Here is a 16,972-nt window from a genome sequence, read left to right as displayed (position 1 = left end):
TTATTCGATTCACTTTTTAAGTGAATTAGAATAATATTCAAAAAGGGTTCATGATTTTAGGCCTCTATTCTGCTATTATTTTTGAGTATGTCTCTGAGTATTAAACTCCCTAAAAAGAAAATCATCCCTGCAGCTTGGGGAAGCATCAGCTCTTCTTAAAATCCAAACTAAGCCGAGATAAGTCATTCTGTGCTGCTAGTCTGTAGCACTTATTTGCTCATGTTCATTCACTGATTATCAGCTATATCCTAACAAGGTTATATCACAACCCTGCTTCAGATAAAGAGTGTAACTGGAAAATGAATATTTTTCTCCTCATTTTTCCTAATCAGCAGCTGCTTTTGTGGGGCCCCCACTCAATCAAGGCTGATTAAAGGGGTGGGGGGGCTGAAGTTGTGGTTGTTACAGGAGCCTAAAGCTGACTATGATGCTAGGTTTAGTGAACAGAATGTCCACCAGCAGGATTCAATTAAGTCAAGGGCTCTACGTCAGGTTAAACATTTAATGAAATAGTATGGCCAGTTACTTGACAAAACACTGTTACTATAACCAGAGATATCTTTGAATTGTAAAGGAGATATACGTAAGAGTTATTACACATCTGGGTAATTACACAAGACTGCCATACAAGCTTTTGTTGGTTTGACAAACATGATACAAAATATCAAAATAAAACAACTTGCTATGGTTGGTGGCCTCCCAGAACTAGGGGGCATGCAATAGCAGGGTTCACTGGTACCTAAAGCTGGCTATGTGTTTCAGGCTAATTAGATACAAAAAACGTGTATATACATTCCATTGAACAAGAACTGTACAATGTACACTCAAGCAGAGTGTATTGTACAATATATATATATACATATATATATATATATATATATATATACATATATATATATATATATATATTAATTACTAATGTGGGTCAATCTTCAATGAATTTTGAGAGAGGAGAAGAGACTTGGAAAGGAGAAAGGCTAGGTGATCTCTCCTGAGTTGAAGAAGGAACATTTGGCTTGGATGAGCATTTGCTTTTTGAGCTGCATTCTGAATTTGGAATAAGTGCTGATTTCCTTAATGTTGATAGGGAAAGCTTGCCAAAGAGTAGGTATCTGAGAACGCATTTGCAGTGCTGCAGAGTTTGGTTCTAGGTGTGGCTTGTGAGTAGTGTCTCAGGTTATGTTAGGAGGTTTTTTATGAAGTCTAGCTGCAAGGGGAGTAAATATATGATGATGGAGTAGTCTGTAGAGTTGGGATCCTAAAAGATCTTTGTTTTATGGGTAACCATTTGGATTTTTCTAGGCATTAATAGACATAAATTGAGGAAGGGTAGCAATGTTTTAAAATCTCAGTCCAAAAAATGTCCTTCTAAAGTCAAAGGCCAAAAACAATAACAAAGAAGTCTGCTCACAGCAAATATACGTAACAGCTCTTTACTGTACCAAGAACCTTACCTAACTGGATGAAAGCTCTATAATAGCTCCTTTCTAAAGCTCACTAACTGTTATTTACATTCAAAAAGGTACTATTTATTATGTATCTACACAATAACAATTAGTTAAACTATGTCAAACATCTTTGATATACTATCTACTTGCTGCATTTAAGACACAGGTATTGACATTCTGCCATTTCAACAGCCACAATGCCTACTTAACTCATTCCCACCAGTGCAGCTCTTCTGAGTGTGTACCTTAACTCCCAGTGGGTGTGCCTTGAGCCTTCAAAAAAATGAAGTGATCAACTTACAGTTCTAACAAATACTCATTGACAGAGGTCAAATATTAATACAGTTGTGTTTGTGAGCATGTATGCTTCAAGATAAAATATTCTGACACCTTCTATGTAGCATATTTTTTTAATTACTAATGCAAATATGAACAAAAAATAATATGCAAGTATTATTGCAACCAGATTTTTGTGCCAACAGCGGTTGTTTTCAGATCACTAAATATGTTCGTTAGTGTGCTTCAAATGGAATACAGTGTGTTTTGTTTAACAAGACAGGTTATTTTCTGGAGGGCTATCAACACAAAGTACACAACATACTGTTGTTTCTTTGTGCTCTTTACTGACGGTATGTCGCTTCTTGCAAGGCTGTTCACACTGAACATTTTTTTGTCAGCCAATGCTGTCAAATAACGGCCATACATACAGTTGGGAATTACAGATAGAAGTGTGGAAGTTAGCGTAAGCTCTTATGTTATGTGCTTAGTGGGTACAGGTGACTTTGCCCTACATTTCAAAAGGTAAACAAGCTGGAACATCTGATTCCTGCTTTGTGACATACTGTCCTCATCCCCATGTCATACTTTACATCCTCAAAGATGACATATCCCCTTCTTTTCAAATACTCTCCCTGGTGTGAGTTTCCCATCTGGGTGTGTAATGGCTTTTGGGAAGTAATGGCAAATGATAACAACTGGCTGTCCCGGCTCTGGGAAAAGTAACTCCTTCACTGTGTCACAACCTTTTATTTTGGTGTTTCCTCTTGCCCATGCCTGTCTGTGTCTGTCAGTAGCCCCTGTTATCTCTTCTTCATATATTTTGCAGCAACTGTGAAGTGCCCAACCATGAAACTGCATACATGACTCAGCGTAGAATGTGGTTACAAGAATAAATAAGTATCGGCAAAACCTTCAGCAAAATATTACTTTTTCAAATGTTGAGTTATAACTCTGCGTAAACAAACTTCAGTGTAAAAGAAAATAGTGTCCGTTTGGTTTTCATTGCATTTTCGGTACCATGTAGACATCGGAAAGCAAATGGTATTACCGTGAAAATCTGGTTGCGATAATTAATAAGTACCCCAAAAATATTTGATGTCTAGAGGTGCAGCAGGAGGTAACTGCAGAAACCTCTGGAGGCACACTCGGCTGTAATGAGTTGATTACTAATGTTGCTTGTTTGAACCAATTAGCATCTCTTTCACAGTGCCAAACACTGCCCTTAACAGCTTGCAGCCAGGACAACCTAACCCTTCAATCCATCTTTGTTATGGCTTGAGGCCCAAGTACCCAAAGGAACTGGTAATACCTTCAGAGGTTTATACTGGAGCAGAAAGAAACTGTAGAAGCACTCTCAATGAATGTCCACTGTATAATGGGAACATACCTCTCAAATGCCAAGATTTTCATAGAATGTCCAGATTTTTGTCTCATAAGTTTGGTCTGTTTATCATAAAATCTGTGGTTTTCTGGCAAATCACTGGGATGATCTGAGGATTGAAATCAATAAACAGTGATATAAATTTGAGTCTCAGACTTCATAAAAGACAACTTGTGTTATTCTATCAACTTTCTAAGTTTATGAGAGCAATATTTAAAATCTGTCCCTATTTCTGGGCCTGCAATATTTAAAATCTGTCCCTATTTTTGGGCCTTTGCCCCCCCTTCTTTGTCAAGATTTATTGTGCTAAGAGGCTGGCATATATAAATGGGAAAGAATTTTCAAAGGAATTTTACTGAATTAATGAACTGCATTACCCAAACTGGTTAGTTCTGATTAACATCCTTATCTGTGTCAGTGACAATCTTGTAGATTTAGTTAAGAATTTGAGTATGAAGGAATTTGGCTTTGCTCAAGGTTACTACATCTGCACCTCCATAAGACAGTGTCTTATTTGTACAGCTAGCTTATGCTGCAGCGATATGACCAGCCAGCTCTTCTGCATTGTGAATTGGCTGTGCACTGTACCTCGTCTAGTCTCTCATAGGTTCGTAGTTTAGTACTAACTGCCCTTGCAAGCCATTTTAAGCCTAGCCAATTATCCCTTGTGAGACTCAAACCCTGCACCTTGTGTTTGTAAGGCAAACACCTTAGCCATTAAGCCACCATCCCAACCCATCTCAGCAGGTTTTCTTTTCTGACAATGCGAGGTAACTGCTTCCTTCAATGCAGACAAGGAAGATTCCACTTCGTAAAGCATTCTTTCTGATTCAGAGGTTCATAAATTCCTACTCTGCAATAGACCAGCTAAACTATTTCAGCCTTGCCCCTGCAGTTCCACTGGTATACTAAAATAGTTATTCTCCCTGTCAATAAAAGATAGGGAACTAGCCCATGGTAAATCTGCCACTACTCTTCTATTCATATATCTTATATTTAAAGGTAGTGAAGGAAGTTCTTTGCTTTACAAAAATCATGTTTGTTTCTGAGGTTTGGGTGAGACACCTGTCACACCATCAGGTATTATTTATGTTTCTTAACAGATTAATATCCCTCAATCTTGTATTTGTGTTACTACCAGTCTTAGCAAAATTCAGTCATTTACAGCTCCATAGAGAGGTCTTAGATCACATACGAGTCTGCAGTAGACAGAGAAAAGAGATTTTTTGGAGAGGAACTACTGTAGTTTCACAGATTGGGTCAGATGCTTGTTAAGGTAAATGCCAAAGGGTGCATTGTAATCTAGAATGGGCTTGATGTAGGATGAGCAAAGGATAATAATAACATCTCTGATCCAAGAAGAGAAGAGAAGACAAGTACTAACAGCTGGGCAAGGTAGATGTATTTCCTAATAATAGATTATATATGGTAGTCACAAAACCAGTAGATATGGGTAGCTACATGCTCACAGCTTACCTAGTCCTTTTTGTGACTCTTTCAAAGAAATCAACCTGGTTTAATAGGCACAAACTACTTTTACAAAGACAAACTAGTTCAGCCTACGGTTTGTTGGATGTTTACCCTGCAAATGATGCTGGTGTATCTCATAGACCTACTGTTGTTAGGGTCTGCAATAAGGCCTTACTTGCAGATAAGCACCGCTACAGCTCTTTTTCAGGATTTTGGTATGTATCCAGTGAAGAGGAAGTAGTTTAATAGTTTAGGGAAAATTTCTGACAGGTAAGTATTTAATACTGACCAGGAAACAGACCAGTATGTTGTCTGGACCAACCAAATAGATGGTGCTTTTGGTCCTAGAGAGCAGTTTTAATGTTTGCTCCAAGGTGTTTTCTTTGGGAGATGAAATCACCAGTTTGCCTGATGCCTTTAGGAATGGCAAACCAACAAGCCAGTAAAACATTACTGAAAGATTTTTTAGTATTAGCTAGTTTAAATGTCTATCATGACATAAAACTGACTAAACTGAGTGAGTGACAAGCTCACACCGCACTCCTCCCACAGCCTCTGCCATCATAACACACATACTCATTGGACCTGAGACCTGACTCTGTATGTACCTTCAGGATAAGACTATTTATTTTTATTTATGACTGTGCTGTGTGATATAGTGGGCTATAAGAGACTGGGTTGGCATAGTTGTAGGCAGTTACTGTCTATGACTACAAGATCAAGAAGTTCATGCAGCTGGCAGAGGCCTAACTAGGGTAGGGCAAAAAAGGCGGCCTCCCTGTCCACAAGATAAGAGAGCATAATTAAGAGATGCCAGTCAATCAAATCAATATTTAATAAACACTAAAAACAGGTTATCATAGTGACATGAGCAACAAATGCATTAAATAATTTAATAATGTAATATTTTGTATCACAGAACTACAAGCAATGCAATAAAGAAACCAAAGTGGAATAAACAAGTTTCATTTGCTTGAGTAATATACTGCTTGCTACACTTTATTATGTTGTTTTTGGCACTGATGGGTGAAGAAGCTGGATCTGGTTTACTCCTGAGTTTAGGAGCACCAGCCAGGATGAAATAGAAAACAGCTGAAGGATGCCAGATTGGGGAACAGCACTAGGTGAAAGATTACCCAGCTTTGACTATCTTTTAGTGCGAGTATGCAAATGTGAATGAAAGAGTGAGTGTGTATTATCAGAGGTCATACAGGTCTATTAAACTATATATATTATTATGCACGTCCATTAAACTACATACATTTTTTGTTTTTGTACTGAGTCTTCATTTCCTGACTGACTCTGAAAATGGTCCAATAGGATCAGTATTCTACTCCTGTAAACAAATAAAAATAACTGAATAAATATTTCTTTATGAATATAGTTACTGTACAATGAGCCTAACCACTAACCCTTAACAGTGACTGGCCTGATGGTGCTCAGGCAACATCTGTAGATACAATGAGAAGCCCTGGTTCAAGACCAAGCTTAGGATGCCTGATAATATCTTCATCTGTCCCTAATTTTAGCTCAACATTTTCTCTGTCACTCCTAATCTCTCATAAAACTAGTGATACAGGGGAGAAAAGGTGGTGGATTACATTTAAGAAATAACAATAATTAGTGTTACAGACTTCTGTTACATTGATCTGATTTAACTAATAAACAACAGTTGCTGGTACACACTATGGCTGCAATACAGTACTTTCTAAAGTCTTGGTTAGCTTCAAAGTATGCTCACCACTTCAAATGAAGAGGGATAGCCAAGTCGGTTAAGTTCAAAGATATCCAATACTGATGTGCTGGATGCACAATCACAGCTCACACTTCTGCGATGAAAAATCACCAAATGCAGTAGTAACGAAAAATAAAATCCTTTTATTCACAGTAAGCGCTTTCGGCTTCCTCAGACTGTATAACAATGAGACATTTTGAAACAAACATTTAAATACTATAGAGCGACTGCTCATTGGTTAAAACCATCAAAGTGTCATAAAGCACAAAATCACATAAACTAACTAGGACCAGAAATAAGCCTGCATAACAACTACTGCATTTGGTGATTTTTCATCGCAGAAGTGTGAGCTGTGATTGTGCATCCAGCACATCAGTATTGGATATCTTTGAACTTAACCGACTTGGCTATCCCTCTTCATTTGAAGTGGTGAGCATACTTTGAAGCTAACCAAGACTTTAGAAAGTACTGTATTGCAGCCATAGTGTGTACCAGCAACTGTTGTTTATTAGTTGTTACTTGCTTGATTTTGGCTGGTACTACACCCCGAGGTTTGGAATTCTTTGCTGTTGGTTTTTAGTTACATTGATCTGATTTAGTTCACCACACAGCACTTCCACACATCTCCATCCCCTCCTGTTCATTAATTAATGTCCAAAGTACCTCTGATAAACTTGCCAAATAAACACTTTCCCTTCAACCCAATCCCCTGACATCACAGCTGTCTTTAAATTATAGCTTAAATATACCACCTGCAACTTTAAACACCTATTACATTACTACAAATCCCTTCAAGATGCAATATTTGGGAAAAGGCAAGATGGGGGCACTGTCATTCTTTATAAAAAAAACATTATCCCAACTATAATTGCTCAAGAAAACTCTTGCTCAGGCACTGACCCCAAGTGGATCCTTCTAAAATTACCATCCTGAAAAAGCAGTCATCTTCTTATAGTCACTGTTTACCTTCCTCCTCCAGCCTCTTTTAACCAATTCATGTCCCTTATTCTTGCTATCTCATCAACTTCCCACAATTACAAATCAGCATTATCCTCTGTGATTTTAACCTAAAATGCCAAGCTGGTGAGGAATGGCATTATCAAATTTCTAGCCAATATCAACTTTATATAGTTAGTTAATGGCACTACCCATCCAAATCTCCTAACTCCCTCCTGGATCTGCTAATCACTAACAAACATATTATCAGTAGAATATCTGTTCTTCCATCCTCATTCAGTGACCACTCCCCAGTAACCTTACAAATTATCCACCATAGCTGTTTCCCCAAATTAATTACCTGCAGAGCCACTCCATCACCAATAATGAAATGCTCAAAAAACACCTAGCAACTTTCGACTGGTCTCCCATTGCCAACTTAGAGAACCCCAACTCAGCTGCCACAGTTTATACAAATACTCTGTTCAACTTCAAGACAAATTCTTCCCTCTGACACAATGCCTTTTCAAATACAACAAACAAATCTTTGCAAACAACTAAACTGAAAGGTCTCATTAAAATTAAAGAAAATGTGTTTTTCATGGAGATAAAACACCTCACTTGAAATTTGTACTGCCTTTGCCTCTCTACATAAACTAGCTAAGCAAGCCATAAACAGCTCAGCTAGGCAAACCCAAACATTTCTGGCTGAAAGTAAATCTTGTCACAGTATGGAGATTCACAGATCCTGCTAACTCCACTATCACCATCCAGACCTCTCTTGGCCAAATCTCAACTTCTGACTTTCTCAATGAATCCAGACACCTCACTAGTATTACAACTTCTGTCTGTCTCCCACTAATCCAGACCCTTACCTTTTATCCCACTCTTCTGTTTTAAGAGAATAATTTACAAAGATCTTGAGCCCCTTCTAAAAAACATGCATCTGGATGCACTCCTTGGTGCAGATAACTTACTCCCCTGGTTCATTACTCTCTGCAAAGACTTCCTTACCACACCTCTTATCCACATTTATAACCTTTACTTAACTCAAAACACAATGCCAGATATTTGGAAAAATAATCGCGTCAAACCCCTTCCCAAATAACCTCAGCCAGAGAATGCCTCCTACTTCAGCCCTACCTCTATCCCCCTACAATTGGGAAAGTACTTGAAAAGGTAGTCTATAACCAACTATCCATTTATACCAACAGTACATTTCACAGTATCATTTCCTCGCTCAGCATGGATGCTGCCTGGCCAGAACACAAAGACAGCATTATGGTCACTTATGGGTGGGATCTTTCTTGACAGGACTTCTTGACTTGACAGGATATCTTTCAGTAGCACTCTTCATTAACCTTACCAAAGTATTTGATCTTCTTGACCACCTCCTCCTTCTTCACTCCATAAAAGAAATTGGAGTTAGGTCTAACAATAAAACTGGTTCATCACTAGCACGCTTTACCAAAGAAGTGCACCAGGGATCCATAATTGCTCCACTGTTGTTTTCAATCTTTGTTAACAAACTACCCTTCCTATCACTTTTAATGCTGATGACATGGTTATCCTTCAGTCTAATCCCTCACATTCAGCTATTCAAGTCCAGCTTTTATCTGACTTCCATTCCCTTATTTCTGGGCTAAACAATCATAAGCTACTCCTAACTCCTCCAAAACAAAAGGTATGACATTTGGAGCCCCACACAACCTGAAAAACTCAAAACATCTCAACACTGTGGACCTGAATGGTACCCAAATAGCAACAACATATCCTTTAAATGTGTAGGTTTATTGCTGGGCCGGTTACTTAACTCCCATAGCTATACTGAAAACATCAGGAAAAAGATCAACTCTGTTTTATTCCAGTCCTGGAAAATACCTCCCTTTATCTCCAGACCAGCTAGAGCTACAACAGGCAAAGGAATCCTCCTTGCTGAACTTGAATACAGGCCCTCCTCATTATAGCTACATCCTCTAAAAAAACTCATCCATTCTTTAGTCAATTTACTGGATCAGTTCCAACTCCCCTCAATCTCAGGAATGCCACTACACCACCTTCTCCAAAGCCAAGTGGCTTCCAGTCATCTACAGAGTAGAACTACCCTTACAGACTCTTCTTTCAAAATACTTCAACTAAGTGCCTTCCTGCTTATTGCTGTCAAACTCCAGAATAAAACTACCCCCTTGCAACCTCCACAACTTCACCCAACTGCGTCCCTTATTCTATACCCCCAAACCAAATTGCAGCATTCAAAATAAAAAATGTCCAAAAAAGGCTGAACAGCTGTTTATTCCAACACAGATAAAAATACAGGTAAGCACTTTTGTGGTCTCTTCTGCTTCTTCAGACCATCTCTGTATTTTTATCTGTGTTAGAATAAACAGCAGTTCAGCCTTTTTTGAACATTTTTTAGTTTTACCTGTAATTATTTGCGTCCTTGGTCCATTGATCAACCTGTTGGTTTGCAAACTGCAGTATCCCCAGTGGCGGTTTAGGCACTGGCACAGGGACACGTGCCACCCCCTTTTAAAAAACTGTTAAGCATGGACAAGAAAATGCACTGCCTTTTTTTTTTTTTTTTAAATCAGAAAAATGTATTGTCAAAATGGTACACTTTCCAATTTCAGCTTACATTTTTTTTTTACTGTTATAGTAAAACTTTCACTGAAACAGCTGAGCTGTATGTGGAAAAGAAAATGCACTGATTGCGCTGTGCTGAAAAAGGAAAACTGACCTCCAAAACAGAACATTTTTCAGTTTCAACTTAAATTTTCATTCAAACATGCACCAGAGATGCGATTGGAGGTTGCAGTCAGGTGATCAATTTGACGATAACCAATTGGTCCTCCAACAGCATCTCCATTGTAGTTGAATTAGGAGCATTATGTTTGATAGAGGATTTTAAGGTCTGTGAGAAAAAAAAATTATATTATTTGTCAGACAGTCCAGACTCCTGGAATGTGAAACTTTTTTTTCAGAGTCAAGGTTAGCATGCGGGTGTAAGTGATCCGATAGTAGTGTTGATGAGTAAGGTATTTTTTTTTTCTGAAGTTGTAGGGCTTCAAGGTGCCAAAGGGTACAGTTGAGACTCTTGCTTGTTAAACTAACTGCTTTAGTGGCTTCAAGCCCTAAACTGAGCACTGGTCATCGGTATCATCTGGTAAGAGCTTTTCTTGACTTTGCTGGTTATCTGTGTAAGTGGCATGAATGTTGCTGGATTCCACTTTTTTGGACATCCAAGCTGTTTGCTACTGAGACAGCTGGGGCATAACAACTTTTATATTTTCTGCTGTAGTGGTTTAATATTGACTTTTCTGCCTTATACATTGGGGGTGTATCGTCTTAACACTTGGTGAAACTGAAGCAGTATTCTAAGCCCTTTAACTAACTGTGTGTGTTTTTTTAAGGAGAACTGGCTTAGAGTTTAGTTGCTACAGGTGCAAAACCTTAGCACTACCTACCTAAGTGAGTATATGCTTACATGACTCTAATGCTGTAGGGTTACAAAAAGTGCTTTAGAATACAGATACCGGGTGTGGCAGGGGATTCCTTTACTGCTTTTATAAAACTGAAGTACTTGTCAGTATACCTACCAGCTGCACCTAATTATGTGAAATGTTCCTCACGCTGAACCTTAAACTTCCATGCTCCACATTCTTTCACTATGGAAGCTTAAGTCACACTTTCATTCTTAAGATTTTTTTTCAAACAAATATCTATGGTAAATTACACTGACTTGTATTACTTCATCAAAAGAGCTTTCTATAAACATAACATGGCACATGAAATCCTAGCTGTGAGCTTCCAAGTTGAAGTTGCTAGTGAAAGTGTTCGACATTTTGCCCATTTGTTCTTCAGAATAAAAAACAGGCTTACCCATTCTGGCAAATGAAGGCTGAGATATATGTTTGTTAGAAGAGTTGCCCTGAATATAAGTGTTTCCTATTTTTCACTCATGGCTGTTGGTTAATGGTGACTTCATTTGACTCTGCCCTCGCCTTTTTTAATAACTATAATACTGAGGTACTAAGTGCCGTGAAAGGAGCGTGACGTATGCACTGTGCTGTAAAGTAATGCAGGTGGTACTAGTTGCATTGTCTGAGGGCTTCACCTATCCTAAAGATCCATAACACACTGTTTTTGGACTGAGCATTCATTGAGTAAAAATTTACTGTGCACATCTTCAAGTTATATGTTGTTGAGAAATCATAACATAGGAGACCCTTTTTACTCTAAACATGTTTTTTTTTTTCCATAACAAAGATAAAGTAATGTTGATGTCATGAAAGAAAACACTGTGTGACTTGATATCCTGACAGAAAATGCTCTGTGAATCCCATAGTTGTGTATGTAAGTTGGTGTCGGCAAGTAAACTTCTCAACTCTATGCTTAGTCATTATTGCAGTTTTTGTTGGACACATTGAAGTTTATAGCTACAGTAGTATTTTAAAATGTATTTGCAAACCCAGTGGATAGTGCAAACAGATCAAATAAGATGTCAATATGTACAACTTTTTGTTGAGAGGCAGTATTGTTTTTGCAGTTTGCTTACAGTTCAAAATGCTGCAGGGTGTAAAAAAACATCCACATAACTTTAAATATAGAAATAAATTATAATACATAATGTCTTGCAGAGCAAAAAAGATAACTAGATAGAATCGAGAAGGAAGGGAAAGATCCCCTGAGCATGTTGCTGGTACTTACACTGCTCTGAATTAGGTCTAAACTCTAGCTATATAACGATCATTCTGTGAAACGTCCGTTAAAATGGTTCAATGCAGTGTCAATGATGGTAGTGGACTGTCAGGCAGATAGTCCACAGGGGCAGCTAATTTTTATTCAGTCAAACTATTAGTACTATTTAATGTTATCAGTGGAAGATGTGAAGCAACCCGGCCACTGGGGATGCAGAAGCCACTGCATTTCTTTGTACCAGTCCCAAGCCCGGATAAATGGGGAGGGTTGCATCAGGAAGGGCATCCGGCGTAAAACTTTGCCAAACAATTAATGCAGACACCAGTAAATATTTCCATACTGGATAGGTCGAGGCCCGGGTTAACAACAACTGCCACCAGTACTGTTAGCCAACAAGGTGCTGGCGGAAATTGGGCTACTGTTGGCAGAAGGAGGAGAAGAGGCGGAAGGCATGGCTGAAGGCAGGAAGAGAGGAGAAAGGCTAGGACTGTGGTAGAGAGGGTCGGAACTTTCAATGTTGGCAGTATGACTGGTATAAGGAGAGAGCTAGCTGATATGATGGCCAGAAGGAAGGTTGGTATACTGTGTGTGCAAGAGACCATATGGAAGGGGAGTAAGGCTTGATGTATCGGAGGTGGGTTCAAATTGTTTTATCATGGTGTGGATGGGAGGAGAAATGGCGTAGGAGTTATCCTGAAGGAACAGTATGCTAACAGTGTTTTGGAGGTGAAAAGAGTGTCAGATAGAGTGATGTTTATGAAGCTGGAAATTGATGGTGTAATGATGAATATTGTTAGTGCATATGCTCCACAAGTTGGGTGTGTGATGGATGAGAAAGAAAAATTTTGGAGTGAGTTGGATGAAGTGGTGATGACTGCACCCAAGGGTGAGAAAGTGGTGATTGGAGCAGATTTCAATGGGCATGTTGGGTGAAGGGAACAGAGGGGATGAGGAAGTGATGGGTAGGTATGGTGTTAAACAAAGGAATGCAGAAGGTCAGATGGTAGTGGATTTTGTGAAAAGGATCGACATGGCTGTGGTGAATACATATTTTAAAAAGAGGGAGGAGCATAGGGTGACATACAAGAGTGGAGGAAGATGCACGCAGGTGAATTACAAGTTATGTAGGAGGGCCAGTTTGAAGGGGATTGGAGACTGTAAAGTGGTGACCGGGGAAAGTGTAATTAGGCAGCATAGGATGGTGGTTTATAGGATGACATTGGTGATCAAGAAGAGGAGGAGGAGTATGAGAGCAGCACCAAGGATCAAATGGTGGAAAATGAAAAAGGGTAATTGTGAGGTGGAGTTCAGGGATGAGTTAAGACAGGCACTGGGTGGCAGTGAAGAATTACCAAATAGCTGGGTAACTACAGCAGAGCTAGTAAGGGAGACAGCTAGAAAGGTGCTTGGTATGACATCTGGACAGAGGAAGGACGACAAGGAGACATGGTGGTAGAATGAGGAAGTACAGGAGAGCATACAGACAAAAAGGTTAGCAAAGAAGAAGTGGGATTGTCAGAGAGATGAAGAAAGTAGACAGTAGTATAAGGAGATGAGGTACATGGCAAAGAGAGAGGTGGTGAAGGCTAAGTATACAACATATGAAGAGTTGTATGAAAGGATGGACACTACGGAGGGAGAAAAGGACCTATACCAATTGGCTAGACAGAGGGACCGAGCTAGGAAAGATGTGCAGCAGGTAAAGGTGATAAAGGATAATGAGGGAACCGTACTCACAAGCGAGGAGAGTGTGTTGAGGAGATAGAAAGAGTACTTCAAGGGATTGATGAATGAAGAGAATGAGAGGGAGAGAAGGTTGGATGATGTGGGGACAGTGAATCATGAAGTACAATGGATTAGCAAGGAGGAAGTAAGGATAGCTATGAAGAGGATGAAGAATGGAAAGGCTGTTGGTCCAGATGACATACCTGTGGAAGCATGGTGGTGTTTAGGTGAAATGGCAGTGGAGTTTTTAACCAGATTGTTTAATGAAATCTTGGAAAGTGAGAGGATGCCTGAGGAATGGAGAAAAAGTGTTTTGGTACCGATTTTTAAGAATAAGGGTGATGTGCAGAGCTGTAGTAACTACAAAGGGATTAAACTGATCAGTCACAGCATGAAGTTATGGGAAAGAGTAGTGGAAGCTAGATTAAGAAGGGACATGATTATTAGTGATCAGCAGTATGGTTTCATGTTGGGAAAGAGCACTACAGATGCAATGTTTGCTCTGAGAGTGTTGATGGAGAAGTACAGAGAAGGTCAGAAGGAGTTGCATTGTGTTTTTGTAGACTTGGAGAAAGCATATGACAGGGTGCCTAGAGAGGAGTTGTGGTATTGTATGAGGAAGTCGGGAGTGTCAGAAAAGTATGAAAGAGTGGTATAGGATATGTACGAGGGTAGTGTGACAGTGGTGAGGTCTGCTGTGGGAGTGATGGATGCGTTTAAGGTGGAGGTGAGGTTACATCAAGGATCAGCTCTGAGCCCTTTCTTATTTGCAATGATGATGGACAGGTTGACAGACGAGATCAGACAGGAGTCCCCGTGGACTATGATGTTTGCAGATGACATTGTGATCTGTAGTGAAAGTAGGGAATAGGTGGAGGAGACCCTGGAGAGATGGAAATATGCTCTAGAGAGAAGAGGAATGAAGGTCAGCAGGACTAAGACAGAATATATGTGTGTGAATGAGAGGGAGGATAGAGTAATGGTGAGGATTTAAGGAGTAGAGGTGGTGAAGGTGGATGAGTTTAAATACTTGGGATCAGTAGTTCAGAGTAACGGTGATTGTGGAAGAGAGGTGAATAAGAGAGTACAGGCAGGATGGAGTGGGTGGAGAAGAGTGTCAGGAGTGATTTGTGACAGATGAGTACCAGTAAGAGTGAAAGGGAAGATCTATAAGAGGGTAGTGAGACCAGCTATGTTATATGGGTTGGAGACAGTGGCATTGACAAATAAAACAGGAGTTTGAGCTGGATGTGGCAGAGTTAAAGATCTTAAGATTTGCAGTGGGTGTGACGAGGGTGGACAGGATTAGGAATAAGTATATTAGAGGGTCAGCCCAGGTTGGAAGGTTTGGAGACAAAGCCAGAGAGACAAGATTGCATTGGTTTGGACATATGCTGAGGAGGGATGCTGAGTATATTGGGAAAAAGCTGCTAAGGATAAAGCTACCAGGTAACAGGAAAAGAGGAAGGCCTGAGATAAGGTTTATGGATATGGTGAGAGAGGACATGCAGGTGGTTGGTGTGACAGAGCAAGATGCAGAGGACAGGAAGAAATGGAAACAGATGATCTGCTGTGGTGACCCCTAACGGGAACAGCCGAAAGAAGATGATGACTGGAAGATATAAAGCCTTCCCTTTCCCCATTGAAAAACAGTAAATGCATTAGGTTTATAAGGTAGGGACATCTTTGCAATGTACAACTTGCATATAGAGCCAAGCTTGTTTAGAATAAAGTTATGACTGTAAAACAAGCATTTGTTTAAAAAAAACTGAAAGAGTCCTAACACTGTGGTTGGCTGGTTATAAAGCAGACTACACAATCTGACTTGCATTGCAAACATGGTTTGATTTATACAGGAAATGATTGTAACTTTGGCTGGAATATCATTTGCCACTCTGAAAATAAAATGGCACACTATATGAGTGAGATGTGTAATGTTTTGTCTTGGTCACATAGTGCATAAATTAAGGGACATTGAAAATACAAATGCATGAGTTAGTAAAACTAAACCAATCGTATTTTAAATCCTGTAGAAACAACATGTGCTATTACAGACAGAATAAAATCATCCTGACTTTTAACTAAATGAGAGAAAAACAAACACATATCTTAAGATGACGTGTGCCAATACATGGCAGATTTTATGAAACTGTCTTACTTCTTGCACATTTTGATGTTCCTATATTATGGTATGGGGGTCTTAAGTGAAGACACAGAGAGAAAAATAAAAGATGGTTAAAAAAAACATGAATACATCAACAGTAACATCACATGCAACATAATGTATACTGCTGTCTTTCCAGACATAATGTCAGAGCTTCTTAAGGTGATCTTCCCACAACCACCAAACCCAGTGTCCCACTTTCCCACTCCCAGCCTGGTAGTCAACTAACTGGAATGCAGCTCCCTTTTGCAAATTCCTGGATCTGCCACTGATTCAGACCACTGCTTCTCCATTCTACACCCATATCTCTGTCAATTTCTCCCCCTCACCTAAAAGAACTCTCATTTTCCCAACTTTTACAGCACAACTCAAAAAGCACCTCCACCAAAGATCTGACTGCAAGGACTTTTCCACTGGGCATGTCCCCTAACTCCTCCTTCACCTATATCATTTCTGCTTCCACCCTCTGGTCTCAGCTGCTGCTTACCTCTCATATTTACTACTAAAATTAATATACATTTGTTTTCCTTCCTATATTTCTGAATTAGTCCTTTTTTATTTCTATTTTTTCTTGTAAATGGTCTCTTGTGATCAGTGTACTACCACAATAAACAAACTAAATAAATAAATACTTCAAAAATGCATGTTAATTCACATCCTGTTATTCTGTCTGCTTCTCAGGTTAATATTAATAATATATCAAAAAGTGCCCCTGATTATTTCTCGATTTGTCCCTGATTTCTGGAGGTAAGCAGTTAACAGCTATGCTCTTGATGGGTAGGTGGGAAGGAAAGGTACAGGTGCTCTATGGGATGCTCTTATTGAGAGAAAGGAATGAGTCTAAAAGATAGTTCCTCCACCAAGTGGACACACGGAGTATGTGCAATGCTTGAGAAGTACAAGATTCATTATCAAAACAGCTACACAATGGGGAAGCACACATGACCTCAGTATCTGCAGTGGAGAGTGCAGAAAAAAAAACTGCTATGATCTAGCAACACATCATGGAAGTACAATAAACATGACATTCTGTATAAAGTGTTTTGAGATAATGGTCAAATGCTAATGCAAAAAAAAAAGCCAACAAAAGTGAATGTGTTTTCAACATTTTCATAGGTTACTAACTCCCCACTTTC

This window comes from Protopterus annectens, chromosome 12.part0 (genome assembly GCF_019279795.1).
Source record: "Protopterus annectens isolate FY-2018-M chromosome 12.part0, PAN1.0, whole genome shotgun sequence".
NCBI classification, from domain to species: domain Eukaryota; kingdom Metazoa; phylum Chordata; order Ceratodontiformes; family Protopteridae; genus Protopterus; species Protopterus annectens.
Note: the sequence above shows the minus strand (reverse complement) of the source record.